General features: G+C 42.8%; 1 pseudogene; it reads left to right on the top strand.

Annotated features, from left to right (window-relative positions):
• The first annotated feature begins 15,970 nt into the window (after nt 1-15,970).
• Nucleotides 15,971-16,444, top strand: LOC120844668 (annotated as a pseudogene).
• The last annotated feature ends 9,121 nt before the right edge of the window (nt 16,445-25,565 follow it).

Here is a 25,565-nt window from a genome sequence, read left to right as displayed (position 1 = left end):
ATTGCCTGATGTCGACGCACCATTATTTTTGACATCAGATAAAAAAAAAATCAAATTAAACGTTTGTTGCCTATCTTGTCCACGAGTTCACCTATATATACAAAACATGATGCTGTCAGGAAACACACGTGGAGTATTTTGTCACCTTCCTTGAGATCCTAAATGCGCCGATCGTAGATATATATTTACATCGTGCTTCCTATTGTGAAGCTTCCGCCACAATTAGTAAGCAAACCTAAGTTCTCCTTTAAACCCTCCTGCTGTCATATATGTGCTCAATGTGCGTGAGCAATTTATGTGCCCGTATAGCCTCATCGCACGTAGCCGGCACACCGACGGTAAAAATAGTCGAAACGTGTAACAAAAGTAACTGCAGAAATTGTGAACATAATGATTTAATGCAATTACATGGTAAAGGTATAAATATCTGACGACATTTTCCGGAGTGAGGTAATTGAAACGCGGTGAAACACGATGTAGAACACGAATTCAACGCATCCGCCAAGACGCGGAGTTGAGCGGAGGGGAGAGCAAAGCGACGAGCTGAAGCAACCTAATGGCGGCCGCATCACGTGATTTCAAGATGGCAGCGCCCATGCGGCAGAGGGTGAAAAGGTCTATAGGTAGCCGTGCGCTAGCGGACCTTGAGCACCGATCAACGCTGTGCACGCGCGGGGCTACCTTTTTTTTTTTTTTTAATTACCTGGAAACGTTGTTCTCAAGCATTGTTTTAAGGATACACCGCGAGCAACGTCCAACAAAGTGGTGTCCCGTGGATACCCCCCCCCCCCCCCCCCCTATGTCGTATTCGCTTTACTTGGCTAACATGAACATAATACACGCCAGTTTGCATGCGCTATGATCCGTCGCAAACTAGAACGGGAAGTGATTGATTGTTCAAAGATAAATTGCGACCTCACAGAAGAAGTCACGTATGTGTTTTGTTTGGCCTTTTCATCTAATTGTCTTGTTTAGCGTAATAAACATTTATTTTCGTGAGGAACAAAGAATTTTGTTTTTAGTTTGGACACTCACTTATTGTGGATCATAATAGAAAAGTGAAGGATTTTGTATACAATGCTTTAAATTGTATTACTTATTATTTTGCGTTCCAACATCCTACTTTTTTTGGTTACGTGCGTCATGCTCTTCAAGTTTGTTATGTGTATTTTATTGGTAATTCACGAAAGTTTATACATGGGCAGTGGCATTAAAATTGTATCTAAATGTTAAAAAAAGTTACCTCGTATTTCATTCCTTTGCTTACGGGACTTTCGCAATGGGGATTATTGCTCCGAACAGCTGCTGCCCGGGAGACGCACTGTACACTTCCCTTTTCATATGTTAGCCATTAAAGACAGAAAGTCTTATAAAAAAAGGTATATGCCACTTTTAGATATATGTTCTAGAAAACATGCAAGAATTTCAACGTACCGCAAAATTAATAAATATATTTCAGTCTTAGTTATTTTTTAAGGTATCGAGTTCGTGACGGAAATGAAAATGAAACTGGCATTTGGTATACGTAGTCTAATTTTGACAATATCGCGCAGTTCTCAGATGTGAGGTAAGATCACCCCGTCCACAACTATGAATACGGTAAATTTAGATTTAACGAATTTAAGATAATCAAAGTCGATTCTCGCCTATGTTCAGTGCATTAAAACGTGCCGGAGCAAACGTTATTTTTAGCCTTTTGCGTCAATAGCTTGCCAGGTGTAGGAGTTTTGATATTTTTGTAACATTTTATCTGCACTATATCATTGCGTTATCGTCAACACTATAAAATTTATGAGGAGTAAGGAGTACTTTGATAAAGGAGTACTTTATAAAGATGAGGAGTACTTTGATTATGAGGAGTACTTTGATAAAGAACATACCCACGAAACTACTGTGTCTGTTTCTAAACTAACGCAATAGGCCACGATATTGATTATTAGAAGGACTGTCATTTTACAAACTGGTTGCTCCTAAACATATGTAGCGACGTGTATGTATTTTGTTTATTGACAGACCCTGCTTTGTATTTAAGTGTCATTGTGTTTTTGCTCTTGAGCGTTTTTATATATGAAACAGCACCTGGCTATCAGCCTCGAGAATTTACGTGGCGCCCCCCTACGGGGAACCGAGGAGACTTCGCGCAGAGGACGCAATTTTTCCCTGACCTGTCCCGCTCGCCTCGTGGAGGTTGTGAAGATGTTAGTTGTCGGCACGATCGCTTCTATTTAGCTTCTTGTGCTCGTTTTTCGTAGGAAGAGTGCATTTTTATATGAGGTCTTATTGATGGCGAATCGGCTGTTTTTCCTGCTAGCATACACGCACATTTCCAGTATTTTCGTTTCCTAAAAAAATAAGACATGACTGCATACGTGTACGAACAATGTAAATAATTCACGAAGAAGCCATATTTATGTAAAACAACCCTGTTTCACGAGCATTTCAAAGGCCTTCAGGCCCACGGCCTTTTAAAGCATCCGCGAATCAACGCATGCAGAGTGGCATGCGCAGAGTCGGGTTCGCGAACTAATTTGCCAACCGCCCAAAAGCCATTCATGCCCGCCAAGCGGGGTGTAATTTGCTCCTAACTCATGGACATGCAATCAACAGCAAAAACACATGAGCCACAGCTTCACTTACGCCTCGTACGATCGCATTGTGCCGTGTGGACGAACGGGGAGGCTTATCGGCGGAATTGCCTTTGCTGACAGCTTTGGGTACCTTTAACGTTTAGAATTGTAAATGAAAAGCACAGCGTCCTATATACTGACAAAGCCTGGGAGATTGCCATGAAAAGCGGTCGCCGAAATGGAAAAGGTGGAGCGGCAGACAACGGGTGAGAGAAGAGACACGTGACTGGCGCCCCGCTGCGTCGAGACGCCGCAGCGGAGCGTTTCGCCGTGCTGCGCCGTCTCGCAGCGGACTCGAAACACACAAAACGTGGGTTTCGGGTCCTCGCCACTAGAAGAAATGGGCTCTGGCGTCCAGGTTTTTCGAGAAATGTCTCTCTGACGCTTTGTGCTACCAGATCCTCGCGCTCCAAATCTGGGACACGGCACTCTCTGGCATCGTCGTCGAACTGCCAGGCTTTGTGAGTACAGAGGAGGCTATGGTAAAAGTGAAAAACACGCTTAGAAATGTACGGAAGCACGTTGGCATTGGTGTTATCCAGCTTCTTGTGCACCAGGTAAACGAAGGCTCGCTCCTCCAAGTGCTTGCGGCACACAATAGCCCACGTTGACGGTCCTTAGTTTGATTTTCTATGCATTCTTTAACCTCGACGTCTTTCGGTAGTGAAAGCTGATACCGACTTCTTTTCGGGACTTGCATTGCGGCACTGAACAGTAGATCAGCATGTTCGTAAACCAGAAAATGGGGGCAGGGACGCCAGCGGGTGCAAGATCGCGTAGCGGATTCATTTCCCTGACTCATGGTACATTTGACCCAACCAGGGTGCGTCGACCGCAGCGACACTTCTGCTTGCTCTCGTTGCTAAGAATGCCAGAGCTTCGGAGCTACAGGTTTTTTTCTGTAAAAAAATAAATGAATGAACAAACGGAACCAAACAAACTAACTAACGAACGAATGAATGGAAGAATAAATGAATTATTTCTGCTTGATTTCATAAATGATCTCCCTGAATATGCTTAAGCATAGCTTTGGGAGTACTAAGGAGACAAAATATTTGAAGACAGGGTGTTTATGTAACCTAGAAGTGAGAATGAGTGGGTTGGTTATACGATGCACACATTTACGAAGAAAACACAGAGAAACGAACATACATCTTTGTCCGTCCGTTTGTTTTCCCCTTAAATGGTTGTATTATATATACTACAGAACCGAACTAATGAAATGTAATCTATTCAGTTTCCCCAAATGAATAGAAAGAGTATAACTTTCAAAGCCATTCTTTTTATTATTCCTGGCTAGAGTTTCTCGGAACTGTAGCGACAGTTTGTGCGGATTGTAAGGGTGCACCTGAGTACTCAGGATGATCTGGTTTTTAGCAAATTAACACATTCCCAGTACAATTAAGTGTCTCATAGATAACCCCTCAAGGGAATGAAAAAATATTACTTAAGTAGTCACGAGTACACTTTATTCGTTTCAAACCATAAACGCGCTTGAAACTTTGCCGGACGTTCACTAAAAGTGTAAAATCATTTGACTCAAAAGCGTTCCAAGGGATATGCCTCGTTGAAGCACCCTTCAGAGTTAGAGAATCAATCATTGTTGAAGAGCTTATGTAGTGAAATACATAACTCTTAGTACGTAAAGCTGCGAGTTAGATTTGGATGTTGAACATTAGAATGAGTCGAAATAAACCAAGCGCAAACTTGGAAAGAGTGCGAAAAAGACAAGGGTCAAGAACGAGGAGTCAACGAACACAACGCTGACTGGCAGCTGAAGTTTATTCCTGCGAGGAACGGAAAGAGAAACATAAAAAATGCAAGATAAACCCAGGGTTTGTAATAAAAGTTGCTGAGCGTCATCGAATACCACTAAATCAGTAAACTTGAGTCTCAGAGTGTATGTCGAAGTGGTGTGGATAAAATATTTCCACATTTCAAACATTTCAGGGAAAGTGCAGATGATGATAAACGGAAAAATACCCCAGGTGCATTGAATTTACTGCAAAAGTAACCGAGACAATTTGAAGTTGCTGGCTAATTTCGACAACTGGAAAAAGCTCTCATGATAATTCAGTGATACTCCCACAATTGTGGGACAATGTGTACCACACAGCAATGAATATTTTGTCTTCAATATCTGATAATACATTTCCATGTTTTTACTAGTTCACGTTCCACGAAACAGTTCCCGCCCTCTGCGATCCGTGGCAAACTAGAGCGAGAACAGGTTGATAGTTCAAGATTTCTTTTTGCCTTATGGAATATTCAAGTTAAAAATTGGCATTAGCAAATAATATTATTGTTTAAAATAACAAAGCTTCGTAAACAAGAGGAACAAATACGAGATTTGAGCATGGTACGAATTCGCACTGTGACGCATAACTCAAAGGTCATTATTCTGTAGGCGGATGCCTGCTAACTTATGACGTGCTAGTTCACACTCATTTCTCGTGAATATGTGCGTCATGCTCCTACATTTTAGGCGTGTTTCACTTCCATTATCGAAAGTTCATATATGAATAGTGACGCGAAATAAATATACTACTTAAAAGCCTCTGTCGTATTTTATAACCGTCACCTGCGAAATGGCACTCACCTCTACATGCCTTTTAAACTTCACATGTACACGTGCCTGAACTGCACTTGCATTTGTTAACTTCAACGCAAAATATGTTATGTGGTCGGCAGCTGGCATTTTTCCGGTTTCGCATTCTTGAGGCGGAAGACCGTCACATGAATGCTGCTGCGTGAGCATTGGGGTGGAACTTGTGACATCACTAATCGAGCATGAGTTCAAGCCGAGCAATGAGAAAATTTTTTACTCTTTATTGGTTTTACATGAACTCTAGCCGGACACTGACGGAAAATTGGCATCCATTCCCTGACCCGCTGTAGTCTTCGGTGACCTAAAGAAAATCCAGCACTACGGCCTCGTTAAGGCCCATTCGCGAAGCAGCTTTGGACAGCGTTAAGACTGAACTCCATGGAGCGAATATGCGGAAAATAACCTTAAAGTTGTCTGTTTTCGAAATCTTACTGGATTATGTTGTAGTCTGGCTCAGCCGGTCAAGATATTTATCTAGGACGAGCAGAACCTAAGCATGTCCGGTCGTCAGGACATCTAGTTCCAAACACCCGAGCCACAAGACACGCGAGCCCGTGCTCAGGGCTTGAAGGCGCCTTTGATGATGATAACAGGCTCTTTGCTACATCTCTCCTGTCTCGAAGGCTGGAAATGGTGGGGTGCTATGCGTCTTCGCTAATAATACCATGGAGTGGGTTGCAAATTATACGGTGGACCTCTGGGGCTCGCAGACATTAGAAGGTCTGTTGGAGACGCGGGGCATTCCTCTAGTTAATGTGTGCTGACCAGAAACAGGAGGTGATATGAAACATCTGATCTGACTCGGTCGTTCAGGTAATAAGCATGAACACGTCGAAGTTTACGGTTCTTATCCAGGACCTCAAAAACGACTGTCAATTCTTTTTATAGACCCGCCCTTTATCCAGTGCTGCTTTCTCAGCCGGTGCTTGATCTATACTTTTTTGATATGCTTCAAACGAGCGCGAGTTCTTTGGGCAGACCTTTCGAGACGTGGACGGTTTAAATTTTGGTTTTACCAAATCGAGGACTGTCCTGGAGTATTGGTGGTTTAAAAGTTCGCAAGGTGGCTTCCTGGTGGAGGTGTGGGGAGTAATGTGGTGTCGCATCAGAAAATCTTGCAGGTACTTCCAGCTGTCATTTTCTTTTGTATGGCGGAGAGCGGATCTTGAACGTCTTCACAAAGTTCTCGGCCTGACCATTTAATTTGGGATGATTCGGTGGCGTGAGGAGATGCTAAATGCCGTTTAGAGCCAGAAATGACTTGCTTTGGGAACTTATGAACTGCTATTCATTGTTGGCTACCATATTATTTTGGTAGACCATGAAGCTTATATCTCGATGTCTTGGTCTATCCTTGGCCACGAAACATATGATCGCGCGAGCATTGATTCCAGAGTGGCGTGTGTAATCAGTTAAACATATCTAATAAATAGTCTGTTTAAGTTGATCGTGAGCGTGTCAATCCACGTTCGCCCAATAAAGTTCGTGTGCCTCTTTCCTGTCCCCACAGCTTCCAACGGTGCTGTTTGGTGGCCTAGTGTGACACTGAGAACACTTTTTTCCTTAAGAGGAATCGTTTGGTTGTTGAGGCAACACAGGTTACTCTTACTTTGCTCGAGTTTCGGCTATCTTAGCTTTTCCCAGGTGTCGATATCCGCTCGCGTCAGCTTGGAGACAGTGTCCCCTTATAGATCAATGGGGATCCCTTAAGCAAGACAGGTGACAAATTTGTTGTCTTCATTGCGAGTAGCAAACAGGTTTATGACGTCCCGTTTGCGATTTCCCTGGTGTTTGTTGCGGTCGCAGAAGCACACATCTTCGCAGTATGTGCTTGATTGCCGCAGTTCTGGCGGGATTCTATCCAATATCAACAATTTGAGACCATGTGCTTGCTATTGCTGCACCGGCAATAGCAACCACATGTGTGCTGTGTGCTGACCAGAAACAGGAGGTGATATGAAACATCTGATCTGACTCGGTCCTTCAGGTAATAAGCATGAACACGTCGAAGTTTACGGTTCTTATCCAGGACCTCAAAAACGACTGTCAATTCTTTTTATAGACCCGCCCTTTATCCAGTGCTGCTTTCTCAGCCGGTGCTTGATCTATACTTTTTTGATATGCTTCAAACGAGCGCGAGTTCTTTGGGCGGACCTTTCGAGACGTGGACGGTTTAAATTTTGGTTTTACCAAATCGAGGACTGTCCTGGAGTATTGGTGGTTTAAAAGTTCGCAAGGTGGCTTCCTGGTGGAGGTGTGGGGAGTAATGTGGTGTCGCATCAGAAAATCTTGCAGGTACTTCCAGCTGTCCTTTTCTTTTGTATGGCGGAGAGCGGATCTTGAACGTCTTCACAAAGTTCTCGGCCTGACCATTTCATTTGGGATGATTCGGTGGCGTGAGGAGATGCTAAATGCCGTTTAGAGCCAGAAATGACTTGCTTTGGGAACTTATGAACTGCTATTCATTGTTGGCTACCATATTATTTTGGTAGACCATGAAGCTTATATCTCGATGTCTTGGTCTATCCTTGGCCACGAAACATATGATCGCGCGAGCATTGATTCCAGAGTGGCGTGTGTAATCAGTTAAACGGATCTAACAAATAGTCTGTTTAAATTGATCGTGAGCGTGTCAATCTACGTTCGCCCAATAAAGTTCGTGTGCCTCTTTCCTGTCCCCACAGCTTCCAACGGTGCTGTTTGGTGGCCTAGTGTGACACTGAGAACACATTGTTTCTTGAGAGGAATCGTTTGGTTGTTGAGGCAACACAGGTTACTCTTACTTTGCTCGAGTTTAGGCTATCTTAGCTTCTCCCAGGTGTCGATATCCACTCGCGTCAGCTTGGAGACAGTGTCCCCTTATAGATCAATGGGGATCCCTTAAGCAAGACAGGTGACAAATTTGTTGTCTTCATTGCGAGTAGCAAACAGGTTTATGACGTCCCGTTTGCGATTTCCCTGGTGTTTGTTGCGGTCGCAGAAGCACACATCTTCGCAGTATGTCCTTGATTGCTGCAGTTCTGGCGGGATTCTATCCAATATCAACAATTTGAGACCATGTGGTTGCTATTGCCGCACCGGAAACACTTGGCTTGGCCAGAAGTAAGATGCTTTACTTTGTCGACGTGCAGCGCATTTTTGTCTGGATGGTTCAACTGGCGGGACTGCGCTTCAGGCCTGAGATGCGCTCTAAAAAACGCTCGTGCGTCACTTTTCCCTCACAACACTTGAAGTGCCAATCTCAAAAACGTACGGGCAGCTCAGTGAATGAAAATGCCGAAACATACCTTTAGACTAAAAAACGCAGTCTGAGTTGTGACATTAAAGAATGTAAGCGTGACGTTTTGCATTGCTTAATGTCATAACTAAGACTGTTTTTTGATGAAAGCATATGTTTCAGCATCGTCATTTGCTGTGCTACCTACGTAAGTTCCGGTGATAGGCTCTTCGAGTGTTCTGAGGGAAAGTGGACGCATGGGCTTTTTTTTAGAGTGTAGGACTCGGCCACCAGCCGAGCACTGTCTAAGGTCTGGTCGCTCTTTATTACTAAACGTGCCCGGATGTGTGAATCATAGAGACCACCAATGAATGCCGTCAAAAGTGAACAACTCCTGGCGTTGGTTTCAGTATCACATTTGCAAGTCGCAATAACAGACCGCAGTCTTGCCAGGAAGTCTTTCACGTTTTTCGATTCCTCTTGACGCGCCGAAAATAGCTTGGCTCGCTCAAACCTTTTAAATTTCCTCGGGATGAAGTGATCCTGGAGCCGTGAAACCAGGTGTTTATAGCTTAGTTTGGAGAATTTTAGAGGTTGAACCAAGGCGCAAAACAGCTGAAACGTGATCCACCCAAGTGATGCTACCAATAAATTCTTTTTGTCGACGTCGACAGTCATCTTCGCGACGTCCAAACAAGCATGGAATCTTACCTGGTAGAGTTTCTACTCTTCCTTGTCGGAGTCAAACGTCCTAGGGCCATAAAAGCGGTGGCTGCTGGCGTCCACCACGCTTCGGTTGTTAGAGTTGCCACTGGTCGTCAGGGGCCCTTGGTTTTAGTCGCCAATGGTGAATTCTGGTTCAACCGGTCAAGATATTTATTGACGAGGAGCAGAATTTAAGCATGTCCGGCCGTCAGGACATCTAGTTTCGATACCTCGAACGACAAGACACGCGAGCCTGTGCTCATGCCTTGATGGCACCCTTGATGATGGTAGTAGGCTGTCTACTACAGATTAGATCCGAGTTGCTCCCGAAAGTAACATCACATAATAAAACGAGTCGAGCGACAAGGAACCCATGTAGGTTTTCGAACGCCAATGCAAAAAACCATCGCTCTGAAGTGAGGTGGAGTTGATTTGGGAGGAACGCAATAGGTGATGCATCGACTATGTTGGGTCACCGGCGGCTCACTACTTTCTATGCTGACTGCTGATCTTTAGCCGAAATTACCCAAGTGTTAAAGAGAAGGCTGGAAACGTATGTACACACGCCGAAAAAGAAACTATCAAGCAGGACACCTGAACATAATGCGACACGCCCCCTCTTTTCTCCATTATGTGATTGACTATATAGGTCTCATAAATTTTTCCGAAGTCACTCGATTCCTTCCAAATCCCCTTCATTATTTTGCGAGGACTTGCTTTTTCAGCACCCGTATCCTGTGGTCAGCATTTCGTTTGTTTCAAGTGAGATATTTACCATAAATCAATATTGGCTGCTTTTCATAGATTAGTATGCACCGTTCTTCCACAGTGGACGCAATGATTCGACTTCAACAGAGCGAATCAAACAGCGCTGAAAGTGCATCTGCACGACACTCATCACCCATCCGCATCTGATATCGCCTGCTAAACCGATCCCGCACAGTAAATGTGCAGTGGTTTCCGATTTTTTTTTGCGTGTGATTCCTCTTGCCGATGATAGGAAAGCCACAAAGACCAGGAATTTCAAGACAATGCACTTTCGAAGGTGCCTGAGTGGCTCCATCTATGATGCCTTCATGTGCGCTTCGCATAGAGTGATGCCAACTGCCTGTTTCCCTTTCCCACACCCTCTTCCACCGCCATTTTGTTCCTCTCATTGTTGTTGTTGTTGATTTTATTTGCATCAAGTAGAGCGTAGATGATACTGGAGGCTTGTGGAAAACGCGGTCACAAGACCAGCTTGACAAAGCCACAGGCCCCCACATTGTTTCCCTGTGCGCCGAAAAGTGGCCTTTGTGTCCATCGGTCCTCCCATCCGAGGGAGAAAATGCTAATCCTCCCTCGGTGGGTTGCACAACGCTGCTCCGAACTTCTGAGATAAAGTGCTTGTTTCCGGGAGGGTTATGAGCCCCACGGAATATCGCCGAGAACCAAAATCGCTGCTGGTTTGTCGGCGAGCGGTATTACAAAGGGTGGCATCACCCTAGAAAAGCGCACATGAAGGCTCCCTAGCTCCATCGTGTCTTAGCGTCGGCTCCGTTTGAACTTCATGCGAAATAAAGTATGCATCAAACGACTGAAACAAAAAAAAAAAGATCCGTCACTTACCAAATAAAACATGCAGGATGTGGCTTAATCTGTTCACGCGCCTTGCTTCCCGGTCGATGTCTTACAGTTTAACGGATTTCCGCTTTGTGTTTTCAGGCATGTGCAACCATTTATAAAAAAAAATAATAAAAAAATATAGAAGGCCTGTTCCTTTCTATAATTTTACCAACAGCCTAACAAAATATAATTTTTTTTTACAATAGGAAAGCAGCACGGAAACTTCGTTGGATTCTGAGGCAATTACCCTTACTACTGTTTTTTTTTTCTTTAATAAAAATATTTTGTTGTAATGTGTTTTTACTTTAGGATCTTTTTGCTTTATAAAATGCGCCATTTCAAAGTTCATACATCCTGCGGAAGTTGCTTGCCTTTTGGCGCTGGCTTTTGATTCTCGAGAGATTCAAAGTGTTGCTATTTTTTTCTTTTGCTTTCAGATCTCCTCTATGTGAGGTTAAAGAGACGCAGTTTTTTTTTTCGAAATGAGCCAAATACAGAAACTGAAGTTAAGCGAAATTTGGCTTAAAATCAGAGTATATCTAGATTCCTATCGTCTCCAAAATGTATTAATCTCAAATCGACCCCATATTATGCAATACTAAACAGTATAAAGTTAGGCGCGGTAGAGTGCGCAAAGGTAGTCCGATAAGCAATCATTCCGGTTTATCTCAATTTCGCATCACATAAATTTGGCTCATTTTGGGGAAAAAAAACTCATAATTTACAGAACGCGTCCGCAATAACACAATAACAATTAGCCATGAAGAAGATAATGGTGAAGATTATTATCCTGTTGATTTTCATTGCCGCCCCTACCGAAAAGAAACTGTATAAACTTGCTTATGAAACAGAAAATCCTTTTAAGTGCATCTTATACGTGCATTTTTTAGCGGATATTTTTACGAAGATTTTATGTTCTGGAGCAGCGCTTAAGACACCGAAGTCTGCCTGATTGGGATGATAAGCTGCAGTGATACCTACATAATACTACCATTGCTCTCGTATTGTGGTCAAGGTATGCCGCAGAATCGAAAACAAACAGAACAAATTGTTCTGGAAATTATTATCTCTAGATATCTGCCACTGGGACGATGATTATCATGAAAGCCGAGGTGACTCGCGATATAGATACAAGAAAGCTGATACGAGCTGCTGTTACATCGAGAGGCTGAGAGCATGTAAGTGATATTATTACGACCCAAGCAAGTGAACAAGACGACACCCGGGACATCAATGCAACAGCACGCTAACCCAATAACTACATCTGTGATTTGCGTTTTCGCCTTTTATGCTGGTCGGTTTGAAGGTACGGATATTCTCGGTGCCCACCTAAGCAGTAAAAAATATTCTCAGCATGTTGATTTTTGTTCCATCAATGTCATACCTCTGAGAGCATTTTGAACGGCTCAGGGGATGATTCTCTTAGTAAAAAGAAAACGCTCATGCCGTAGTTATTTGAAAGCTAATAAATCAAGCCACTCCAATACGGTTCCAAGCCATGTGTTTGCTTCCCCGCACGGCACGTCGTAGCCAGTATTTCTATTGTAGTGTTTCTTTATTTTATTTTCGCTGCTTGCGTGCGGCTGCGATTGCCGTCTTAAATTAATATGCATAGAGGATGTATTCAATCAGGTGGAAGTGAAGCTTCACGGACAGAGAAATCGATTTTCGATCAATATGAATGTAGTCAAAGCCGGGAATTGCGGCAGGTGTTAAATGTACGCTGCTGCACCGTGGCGAGCTCGAAAACGTCTAGCGCTTATCCTAGCGCGCCAGTTGGAGGACCGTTTCTCCAGGAACCGCAGTATATTTAAACAGCAAAATAAAGGATATATTTTTGTTTGTTTGTTTGTTTGTTTTACGATTTTACTATCCATCCTTCCTTAATGCTAAAATTCCAAACTAAAAAAAAAGATGGTCTCAAAGGACTAACGGCAGCATTTGGTCCTCTGAACTCCCATTTGCTCCCCGAAGAGACCATCTGGTTCGAGCTAGGTATCGTGCGCAAATGCTGGGGACTAACTGTACTAGACCAGGACTAACCGAAAGGCGCGCGGGAGCAAAAACAGCCGCGGGTGCAAAAGTGCAGGAGCAAAAGTAGCGAGAGTCGCGCGGGGAGTAAAGTGCGGGAGCAAAAGACGCGCGGACAAGATGGCGGCGTCTGCTTCATCGCCAAAGGCCAGCGTTAGCGACGGACTTACTGTTTCGGAACGCAGGAGGAGGTATCCACAGACAATCGTAACATCAAAAATTGCAAGAGTTTAAGGGTTGAAGCTTACTTTATAACGATCGCAGCCTCCGTACCAGCACGTCGTGGTAGCCGCCGCTGACTCAAGCGCAGCCATTCTTGATGCACTGGTCATGCGGATTTTGAGCATTGTCCTGGCGTCCTTCTCTTTACTTACTTTTGAACGTGCTTTGAAAGCGTTTGTATTTTCTTTTTGGTTTAACTGCAACGTAGAAAAATGTTTTTACCACTCAGCACGTGGTAAAAACGTTTCCAAAGACAAAAACGATAAATTCTGGTTTCTTTTCTTTTGTATTCTTTACAATATTTTTTTGTTTCTGTTTTTGCAAGAGACGATGCGGTTGCCACGGAGACGCGCATGCGCAAAGTAGGGCAGTCTATGCGGGGAAGCGAGAACATGGCTGGCGGGAGTTTATGGGGACGCTGTTTTATAGACTGTCACAAATAATTACGGTGTGTACCGTTACCTCTTTTGTAAGAGATACACTCCTTGGAAAGTTTAGCAACAACATTGGAAAACAATATTGCTGCGAAAGCAGCACCATATTTGTAACGTCGTTTACGGTTGAGATGGTCACTGACAAAACGACTCCTCTCATATGATCATGGGTAGGCTTTAGGTGGCGATGCCGATTGGAATAGCGTGTCGTCGCGTATGTGTCGTCGCGTGTGTGTTGTGCGTCTGTTGTGTGTGTCATCTGTGTTCTATTTCCTTGTCTATGTTGAAATGTGTATAACGTGCGCAAACGTGAAGTAAGCGTTCGTATGTGAATGTAATGAGCGCGGAAAAGTCTACCCCAGCGATACCATATTTTTTTACCAACTTTGAATTTGACGTTGACCACCGGCATCTGGGTGTGTAAGGGCGCAATTTGCTACAAAATAAGGTAAGGGCGCAGCACTTAGTCCCAGGGACATAAATGCAAGGGTGCAAAAGTTACTCTGGGGGTTCAACTTTGAGGGACTAACGGTAGGGGAGCAAGGTTTGCTCCCGTCACTGTTGCTCCCCTAGGGGACCAATGGTTGTGTCAGCGCATTTACTCCCTTGAGGGAGCAAGTGACGCTCCCTTTTTTCTTAGAGTGAAAATATACGCACTTTCCGCCTTATTTCCATACTGTTCAGTCCTTTCCCCAGAGCGCAATCGCTTTTGGGAAGGAGACAACAGAACATAGCAGACGACAGTCACACTGGCTACTGTATGATAGGAGCGATGGTTCAGACCAGCGTTACAACATGAGTATCCGCACGTCGATCGATAGCATCGTAATCATTCCCGCGGTTTTGACGGATCGGACCCATTAATGATAATCGAAATGTCAACCTGCGGCACACCGCTCGTCGCCCCCCCCCCCCTCCCTCCCTCCCCCGATCACGTCCCGACCGGCGGCATCAATGCCCCACAGTTGACGTCATCTCATCTTGTTGTTACACCACTGATACCCGAACAGACGGTCATAGTGTCAATAATTCAACTCTTTTGTTCACAACACACAACACTGCCATCACGATGTTGCTGCTATGTTGCTGACATGCAGAAATACAGAACCACGTTGATTGCCGGTTGGCACTCAGCATCGGAAAAAAGACCCGCGGTATTTTTCCCGATGCTTTCAGGACAGACGCACCCGGGCACCCGGCAGCAAAAAATGCCTGTCTTGGACGCAGTTTCCGCGATTTTCATAACGTCGTCAACGTCGACACAACGTTACGCGTGATCCGCATAGTTCCGCGTGGGTTTCGCAATCCGGAGACGGACATCTTAGCCCGGTGTACGTAGCGTTGCTGGCACTGCTCCGGAACTTCGCTCTTCCTAGCGGCTTCGTTTGCTCGTTTGATAAAGTTAGTGGTAAAAACGTCAATTGAACTAAAAGCTTCTGTACGTTTGGACTGGGAGCTGAAATTACGGGTGACCTTCGCTGCCGCTAAAGCGGAATCAACTCAACACCATTTATTAAACAACGAGCGCGACGTTCTCGAAAAACGAAACCAAAAAAGGATGAGGTGGAAGGGCGGAAGTTTTCTTTCCCCCTTCTACCTGGAGAAGGAGAAAAACGTCTCGTTCCTTCCTTCTTCTCGTGTCCGCACGGGGACGCGTCAGTAGAAGGGAGAAAAAGAGCGGTTGCTACCTTTTTCCCCCATTTTGTCTCAGAGTGAACCCTCGAACCCGGGCCCTTTTCGGCGAATAGGAGTACCTTGACGACGAGGACATAACTTTTTCCTGACTCGCCCCGCTCGCTTCGCGGAGGCTGTCACGACGTTAGTGGCCGGAACAATCACTTCTAGTTACGTTTTTGTGCGCGTTTTTTATAGGAAGAGTAAATATTCATATGTGGTTTCTTTGAGGCATGGCCTGTAGCTGCAGGAAAAACTACAACCAACATTTCAGGCATGGTTGACAGGGCAGGCAGGGCATGAATCACAGCAGCTATATGAAAAGGAAGAAATGTGGCCACATTCGCTGCAGCATCACGACTGATTTACAACTCACACAATCAATGTTGCTGATGGTCTGAATGAATTGACAAGTTTTGTATATTATATAGTTCTTTTCTTTAATTTGTATTTTCGCTTTTAAACAAAAACGCCTGAACAGAAAAGCTGGATGCAGCTCTAGCAACAAGCGAAATATAGTCGGGGCCATGGAGTTAAAATTACAAGCGAGACTGCCCTAGTAGAGGGGCAAAGTAAACAAAGAAGGACACGGGCCGTATACCTGTTATTTATTCATATTCAATGGCCTTAAGATCAACACATAGAAAACAAAGGCCATTATTTTTCGACCGAAAAGCAAGGCTGTAGCTACTGACAACAATATTACAATTGGCTGTACACCAATTTAATTACGCAAAAAATCATAAAACGCTCGAAATATTTTTTTCTGAACATCTTTTGCGGAATGAACATGTCGATTATCTCGTAAAAAAAGCTGTCCAAAGTCGCTGGAATCACGCCCCACTGTCGCTCTGTTTTACCAGTTAATGTTAAACTACAAATTAGCGATTCACTATTTCGGTCCTACATCAATTACTGCCATCTTAATTGGGAAAAGACTTCCCAAATGAACGTAAAAAAACAAATGCTCCGTTAAATTGCAAATGAGCAGTATATGGCTCACACAAACCCCTTATTTGCCCAATATAAAGTAATTACCGTTGAAAACATGTACGACTATGGACAGCTGCATAGTTTCCGCTTTTCAGCTTCTGACCATATCTTGTTTTTATGTGAAATGGCTAACGTCTCCGAACATCCTCATCGCAGCAACGATACACCTCTCGGAAAGGTGGATCAATACTTGAGCTCGTACTAATGATACTATCAGTCAATCACTTATCGTCTACCTTCATTACTTAACAATTTACTTACCAACAATAGTGATATATATAACACGGGAAGAAAATTATTATTGATGCACTTCTTATACTCCTGTTGAACGTTCTGTATAAATAAATGTGAAAGCCTTTTATTGTATGGTATATCTATTCTTGTTAAAATGTTCTAATTCTGTATAACGTGGAAAGCTGCTGTCTGTACCTTTTTATTAGAAAAATATTTTATAATATTAAAATGCTTCTTGCTAACCGCATTTCTTTTTTACAAAGTGTTGTATTTTGTAGAATATTATGAACAGAAGCTGTGCGTATTTTTTTTTTCGTGTGTATGCTTGTGTGCGACCTTGGTATTTGGAGTTTGATATTTTGCTAAATATTTTATCATCGGGTTTTATTTATTTTTTCGAAAATTAGTCCTGCTGCCGAACTCCAAATGAGCCCCAGACCCCATAAAGCAGCCCTTGGCAACTTTTTGTATGGGGCGCCGTTAACTATAAGGCCAAAAATAAAGAGGGATAGATTGATTGATTGATATCTGTTTACATTGCTCGCATTTGGCATTCGCTGGTTTCTGATAGCAGTGCAATGGACTCCACTGGTCGTATACGTGGGCTTGCTTATAATATCCCCCAAGCAATGTACAACAGACGTAAATGAAGTGTCTAGAGCGTTATTAGTCCTTTCCGACAATTTACGTTTCAAAGTCTTTAACAATGAGATTTTAGCTAAACCAAATTATGCTGAAGCTAAAATACCAGATACTTTGCTCATGCAAACTGTCACACCTCACAGGTTCCACATATTCTGCAACAAGTCCAACCTCTTCCAATGGATAGTTGTTGGGATGATTACTGTTCTGCCTGTCTTTCTCTGTTGTCAGACAGTTCAGCTGTAGGTAGTTTGGAGGCCGAGAAAGGTTTTGGGGACCGAAAAAAAGGTATTTTTTTATCTGGAAATGAAAATTAAACCTAAACGGTGTATTTTACGAATAAATAAATAATCACACGAATACGTACAAACATTCTGAATTACGGTGTTGTGTTGCTGTACATATTTTGGACATTTTAATACATATAATTCACACAATTGGTGGCGATTCGGCCGTTTTTCCTGCTATGCTAGTCCAGCCTCTTCCAATGGACAGTTGTTGGGATGCTTGCTTTTCTGCGTGTCTTTCTCTGTTGTCAGACAGTTCAGCTGTCGGGAGTTTGGAGGCCGAGGAAGGTTTTGGGGACCTAAAGAAAGGTATTTTTTTTTATCTGGAAATGACAATTCACACTAAACTGTGTATTTTACGAATAAATAAGTAATCACAGGAATACGTATAGACATTCCGAGTTACGGCGCCATGTTGCTGTGCCTAATTTGGACAGCTTAATACATCTAATACACACAATTGGGGGCAGTTCGGCCGTTTTTCCTGGTATCATACAAACAAATTTCCAGTATTTCCAGGTGTGCTAAAAATAAACATGACTGCATACGTGTACGAACAAAATAATTAATTCACGAAGAAGCTACATTTATGTGAAACAACCCTTTTCCTTGATTATTCCAAAGGCCTTAAGCCCACAGCCTTTAAACCATCCGCGAACCAGCGCATACAAAGTGGCACGCGCAAAGCCATGTTCGCGAGCTGATTTGCCAACCGTCCAAAGGTCTTTGATACAAATGCAGTTGAAATGCCTCCAAAGCGGGGTGTAATATTCTCCTAACTCATGTACATGCAAGGAACGGCCAAAACACTTGCGCCGCGTTTCACCGACCCCTCGCACGATCGCCTTGTGTCGTGTAAACGAACGGGGAGGTTCTTCGGCGGACTTCCCTCCGCCGATAGCTGTCGGTACCTTTACCCTTTACAATTATAAATGTAAAAGCATAGCCTCAATTATACTGACAAAGCCTGAAAGATCACCACGAGAATTGGCCGCCGGAATAAAAAAAGGTGGAGCGGCAGACAACGGATGAGAGGAAAGCCACTGACTGGCGTCCCGCTGCGGCAGTCGCCGCCGCCGGGCAGCGCTCGCCGGCGCTCGCTACGCAACCCGAAACACACAAAACGTGTATTTCAGGTCCTGGAAGCTGCAAAAGCTGTTCGTTGACGTCCAGGTTCCCCCAGAAACGGCTCTTTGATGCTCTGTGGTACCAGATCCTCGCGCTCCATATCTGCGACCGGGCACTCTGTGGCTCCGTCCTCCATCTGCCAGGCTTGGTCAGCATAAAGGAGGTTATGGTAAAAGTGACAAAAACGCCTAGAAGAGTACGGAAGCACATCTTTGTCGGTCTTATCCAGCGTCTTGTAAATAGTTAAGCGAAGTCCCGCTCCTCCAAGCACTTGCGGCACACAATGCCCGACGTTGACGGTGCCTTTCCCATCCTTAGTTTGATGGTCCATACATTCGTTAACCATGACGCCTTTGGGTGTTGAACGCTGATACCCCTTTTTTTTCGGGATTTGCATTAAGGTAATGAACAGCAGGTCAGCATGATCGCAAACCAAGAAACGGGGGCAGGAAGCCAGCCGGATTCGAGATCGCGTAGCGTATTCCTCTGCCTGACGTCACGGTACACCTGAGCCAATAAGGACGCGGCGACCGCAGCGACGTTTCTGCGCGCTTTCTGGGCTGATGTTGCCGGAGCTTCGACGCTGCGAGTTTTCTTCTGTAGAAAAATAAATAAATTAACAAACGCAATCAAACAAACAAACAAACTAACGAACGAATGAATGCATGAATGGATGAATAAATGAATAAAAAATATTTCTTCTTGATTTCATAAACATTTCCCTGAATATGCGTAAGCATAGATTTGGGAGTACTAGGGAGACAAAAGATTTGAAAACAGGGTGTCCATGTAACCTAGAAGTCAGAATGAGTGGGTTGGTTATACGATGCGCATATTCACGGAGAGAACACAGAGTAAGGAACATGCCTGCATGTCTGTCCGTCCGTTTATGTTTTCCCCCTAAATGGTTGTATTATATATACTACAGAACCAAGCTAATAAAATATAATCTACTTAGTTTCCCCAAATGAATAGAAAGAGTATAACTCTCAGAGCCATTCTTTTTAATATTCCTGGCCAGAGTTTCTCGGAACTGTAGCGACAGTTTCTGTGCGGAATGTAAGGGTGCACCTGAGAACTCAGGGTAATCTCGTTTCTAGCAAAACTACAGATTCCAACTACAATTAAGTGGTCTCTTTGATAGCCCACCCAAGGTAATGAAAGGATTATTACCCAAGTAGTCGCGAGTACACTTCATTCGGTTAAAACCATAAACGCGCTTGGAAATTTCCCGACATTCACAAGTAGTGTGAAATTATTTGATCCGGACAAGTTCTAAGGGATATGCCTCGTGGACGCATCCTTCAGAGTTAGATAGTCTGCAATTGGCGAGGGACTTATGTTGTGAAATGCATAACTTTTGCCACATGAGGCTGTGAATTAGTTTTGCATGATGAGTTATATAATGACTAACACTAAACTTAATGTTTGTATTAAAGGTTGCTGAGCGTCATCGAATACTACCAAATCAGTACATTTGAAATCTCGGAGCGCATGGCAAGGTGGTGTAGCTCAATAGTTTCCACATGTGCAACAGCCGAGGGAAAATGCGGGTGATCAGAAACGGAAAAATCCCTCAAGTGCATTGAATTCACCGCATAAATAATATAGGAAAATTGGAATTGCTGGTCACTTCCGGCAACAGGCAAATGCTCTCATGATAATTCGATTGCACTCTCGCAATTGTGGCAACAATGTCTGCCTCACAGCAATGCATATTTTGTTGTCAATATCTGGAAATAGGTTTCCATATTTTTACTAGTTCATATTCAACGAAACTGTTTCTCCATTCTGCGACGCCTGGCAAACTAGAGCGAGATCAGATTCATCGTTTAATGTCTTTTTTATTTGACATAGAAATATTATAAATAAAAATCTGCATTCACAAATATTTTTTTTTTATTACAGTATTGAAACTTCGTGAACAAGATGATCTAATGCGTTATATAATTATGGTATGAATTCGCACTGTAACGCATAAAGGTAATTATTCTTTAGCGCATATTTGCTTATTTCTAACGTGCTAGCTAACATTTTGATTTATCCTGGTATTACCTTTTATGCGCATTTTAAGTCTTGAAAGTTTATATATGGACATTGATGCGAAATAAATGTCCAACAAATAAAAAGCCATCTCCCGTGTTTTATATACTTCATCTGCGAAATGGCGCTCACCTCTCCTTGCCTTATGAAGTTCACATCTACACGTGCCTCAACCCTAAAACCTTGCACTTATAAAGTTCAACAAAAAATATGTTGTATGGTCGGCAGCTGGCATTTTCCGGTTTCGCACCATCAGACGCCTGCTGCTGCGTAAGCACCCGGATGGAGCTTGAATCCTCACTAATCGAGCAGGAGTTTAAGCCGTACGATGAGGAAATACTCGGCTCTTCATTGGTTTGACACGAACCCCAGCCGAATGCTGACAAAGCATTGGCATTCAATCTCTTTCCCGCTGTAGTCCTCGGTGACCTAAAGAAAATCGAGCACTACGACCTCGTTAAAGGGGGCCTGCAATCATAATTAAGCGTCTGCCTTTTTTTGCGGTATCCACGTCTCTTGGGGTTCCGGCAAGACAGCGGGCACGAAGAGGGTAACTAAATATCAGTGCGTCATATTTTAACCGGACGACGCGTAAACCTTTTCCAGCTACGAGGGCGACTCGCGTTGCCGAAGCGCGCGATATGGGACGTCTTTGGTCCTGGGGTTACTACTGGTCAGAACCGCTAAAATCTTTTTTTAGTCGAGATACAAAATATAAGTGGCGCGAACCGTTAAAATTATTTATAAAAGTAATTTTTGTTCAATATTTTAGATAAAAAAAAAAACGAAACAAATGCAATTGAGAAAGTACGGAAACAAGAAACGACACGTCGACATACCCGCCACCAAGCGGTGGAAAAGGCGGCGCATACTAGAAAGGTGTAGTGGGATTAGGCACCAACGAGAGGCGAGCGTAGAAAGGTCTTGCATTTACGCGGCGGCGCTGCGGTCGTATGGGCTGGAGGACCCGACCGGTTCGTTTATAAGCCTTCCGACAAGCAGCTTTGTCTTGCGGTTTGGCCTTTTGGCGGTATGGCAGCGCGAAGTAGCTCCCGTTCTGAACTGATATTTACCTCGTGTTCGCTATCGTTTGGGCCAATGAAATCTTATGCCAAATTAATGTTTAATCGCGCAGCAAATGCAATGCGAGCCGCCCTGGCTGCCCGCTTCATACAACCTAGCTAGAACATGCTTTAGTGGCGCCCTCTCGAGCCGTCGACACGGAGTACGGCACCCATGAGCTCTCGCTGAGCTCCTGTAGTTCACGGCCACTCAAGCGACCAAGGACGTCATGATGGAGGTTATTTTTTGCTTGTTTTTGTAATTTTAATTCATCCATAACTTTTAAAATAAAGCGAAATTCAAGAATAAAAAGTTTTATTAAGTTACTACTTTCAGTGCGCTCAGGTTCGGTGCAAATTAAAAACCAGCAAGAAAGTCTTTGCAAGGCCTCTTTAAGGCTAAATCGCGACGCATTTTTTTATTGCGTTAAGGCTCAACTCCATGGAGCGTATATTTGGTGAAGGACCTACCAAGTTCGCCCGGCGGCACATTCGCTTTGCGCGCGGGGGCGCAATAGCTACCCTTCTGACGCCACGAGCAGAACAAACGCCGGCAAGGGAAATTCGTAGTTTTTTTTTTTTTTTTTTCGTTTCATGGAGTTTAATTTTTAAGGTGGCTGTTCTACAAATTTTCCTCGATTAGATCCGAGTTACTCCCGAAAGTATCATCGCGTCATAACCCAAGTCGAGGAGCAAGTCTCACGAGTAGGTTTTCGAACGCGAAGGTACGAAACCTTTTCTCTGAAGTGAGATTGAGTGGATTTGGAAGAAGGCACAAGTGATGCAACGACATGTCCAGTCCAGCACCGGCGCTTCCTTACTTCGTGCGCTCGGTGCCGATCCTCCGCCAAATTACCCCAAGGGCTAAGGAGAAGGCTGGAAATGTGTGTAGACACGTAGAAGAGCACATTACCATGTAGGACACACTTATATTATTTTATTTATTTTAATAGTTCGAAAGGCCCCAGGGGGTCATTACATAAAGGAAAGGGAATACATGTAACGTTTACATAGTCGCACAATGTTGTAAAAAAGAAAAGAAAAACAATTATAAAAAAACACAGAATCACGCTCAACAGAACTTAACAGAGAATAGCATGGCTCATGCTCACGCATACAAACATCTCAGGCACGCACACAAAAAAGGGAAAAGAAATAAGGGTTTCTTAAGAAGACAAAAATAAACGCAAAACGATTGTCACGACAATGATTCACGCAATAATGCTACAAAAACGTAGTGGTTTCTATTGAGAACAATTTGGCTTGACAGCCCAATCCTGTCGGCTGTAGCTTGTAGTAGCGGAGAGAATTTATACAAGTTAGTTCTGGTGAAGGGAATATGAAGTTCGTTAGGGTGATTGTGAGAAGGAAAAATAAGAGTGTGTGGGTTGACGTTATTTTCACTAGATTCAGTTGATGTGAATCCTATTTATGTTTTAAGTGGAGTGACGCTTACAGGTTTATAAATTTTGAATATGGAAAAAGTAACCCTAGTTTGTAGCGATTCTAGCCTGTCAAATAAATATTTTCGATGCGGGTTGCAAACTATAAATCCGTACTCCGACCTAGGTCGAACCAGGGTAGTGTATGCTCATAGTTTATTTTCTGCTGCTGCCACGTTCAAATGCCTGCTTAAAAATTCCAAAGTTTGGTTAGCCTTGTTAAGAAGGTACTCTATGCATGTATTTTAGGAAAGATTTGTAGGTAGATGAACCCCAGGTATTTATATGAAGGTACTTTATCTAATTTTGAATTCATTATAGTGTAATCATTAGGTAGCATGGATACATAGTTAATAAAAGCAAATGTTTTTTTATCCATTTTCATTTTTCATGTCACACTACGCAATGACGCTTTCTGAGTCCTTGGGAGTTACTGGAATTCGACTGTTAGATACTTGAGGGTGTGCCAAATAGTTGTCTTAGAAAAGGCGAATTTTTATTGAACTTCGGATGAACATAATACAACACGCCTTGTGTTTCTCAAGACGTCAGTAACTGTAAAGTGGTCTCACAAATTATTTCTAAGAGATTCGCTTCTGCCCATATCTGATCTATTTTTTGACAAGGACTTGTGCTTTCAGTTTCCGTATGATTTGGTAAGCGTTTAGTTTGCTTTTGACATTACTATACTCCGTTTCGCTTCAAGTTTAATAGGATTCGGCGAAGCCGATTAGTAGGGGCCAAAATTGCATCCTCACAGTGCTCGTCGCATTTGTGCATGTGCTATCCCGGGTTGAAGCAATAACGCGCAATGAATGTGTCGTGATCCCGCTCATCTTTCTGTACGTGATTGCTTTAGCCTGTGACAGGAAATCCTCAAAGACAACACACTTTTGGTGGTGCCGGATCGGCTACGTCGCATCTTAGCGTCTGCAGCGGTGGGACTTCAGAAAACTGAAAAAATGTTTAAAGGACCAAAAAAAAAAAACATCACTATGAGAATAAAAGGCGCAGGATATGGTTTATCTTGTTCACGCTCCTTGTTTCGTTATTTGTCTTCCGGATTTTGTTTTGACGAAGCCCGCCATTTAATTTGTTGTGGAGTGATAGTGAGATTTTTTTTTGCATAAATGACTTAATCAACATTCCTAAAACTCCTGACGTTGTAATATTTTAAGATGGCACTAATTTGTTTATTTACAGATGAAAGAAGTGAGAAACTTGAGAATATGGCCAACATTTGGCTATACGAATTGTTATTATGGCTACAAAATAAGCAAAATGAAACAAAATATCAGGAACACAAAATATAGTGTCATCAAGCCAAGAAGGAAACCAATGGACTACACTGTAACTATAAACTTAAAAAAAAAAAAAAAAATCAATAATTTAACAAGTACTTTCACAGAAATATTTAGGTGTCTGGTTTGAGGAAACCTCAAAATGGACACATCATGTAAATGATATACGCTTTAAGATCTCCAGATAAGTTGGTACTTTGAATTAATCAAATTTCTTCTCTGAAGCTTGCTTAAGCGCCAACGTTATTACAGTCTTGTCAATTCGCATCCTAATTAATGGCTACGTGGTTGGGGTGATACAAAAAGAACAGACTCATTTATAATCATCAATCTTCAAAACAAAAAAAAAGGTCTACGCGTTATTGAACACTTATCATTCGAAAATCTTACAGGTCCTAATTTTTAAAGTATCGCATATAAGGTATCGCACAACTTTTTAACGTGAAACTTGCAATACAAATCTATATAATGATTAGAATTGACGAGGTGGCTTTTTTAACCTATATCGACCTAAAAAAACACAATGCAATCTGAGAACTCAAAATTATGTGAAACCAAACACACGATCAAATTACGACTTACAAAACTAAAAAAAAATCAGGTAACAAAATATTTGAACAATATTAGGATATCAAAGAATATTTTTTTATTCTGCATCATTTTAGGCTTTTAATTATGATAGAAAGAATTCTTGCTAAACTATTTTTTTACCGCCATGGCCGTGATTGAGTTTATGTGCACAAGGATAATGTTTACGAGCATTTTATTTCTATTTGCTATTTATGATATTTTTTTAATATGATAGGATTGTGTGATTGCTGTTGTTATTACGAGTGTATAATTAAGATTGTGGTTTGCTGTCGTGCACTTCGAACATACTTTTATGCCATACTCTTTGTCCCGGCTGAATAATGTACACGGCTGGAGGAGCCGAGACTCAATAAGTCGCAATAAAGTAATAATGTCATCATTCGCAAGACGCACCGCGCCCTGCGTTTCGTAAGCTATGAATAACTACACTCTCAGAAACGAAGGGTGTAGTCTTACTCCATTTGGCTATATAATACACCCTAAACTTCAGTTCGACGTACAGCGCACTGACGTCAAACTGACGATTTCAACTTTTTTGACGTGGTTGATAACGGTGCGATATTACTTATTAAAGAGCTAAAATGCGTGTCAGTGACTACAAAAAAAAAAAAAGACACTGAGCTTGTGCAGTAGGGCCAATAAAACCCTGATTACGTTTTTGTAGCCATTCTAATAAGTTGTACCACTCGGCCGGCTATCAAGTCGCTCGTGAATGTTGGT

This window comes from Ixodes scapularis, unplaced genomic scaffold (assembly GCF_016920785.2).
Source record: "Ixodes scapularis isolate PalLabHiFi unplaced genomic scaffold, ASM1692078v2 PGA_scaffold11__112_contigs__length_91849675, whole genome shotgun sequence".
In the NCBI taxonomy this organism is placed as follows: domain Eukaryota; kingdom Metazoa; phylum Arthropoda; class Arachnida; order Ixodida; family Ixodidae; genus Ixodes; species Ixodes scapularis.
The sequence above is the reverse complement of the archived record's forward strand: the minus strand, read 5'-3'. Positions and strand labels throughout refer to the sequence as shown.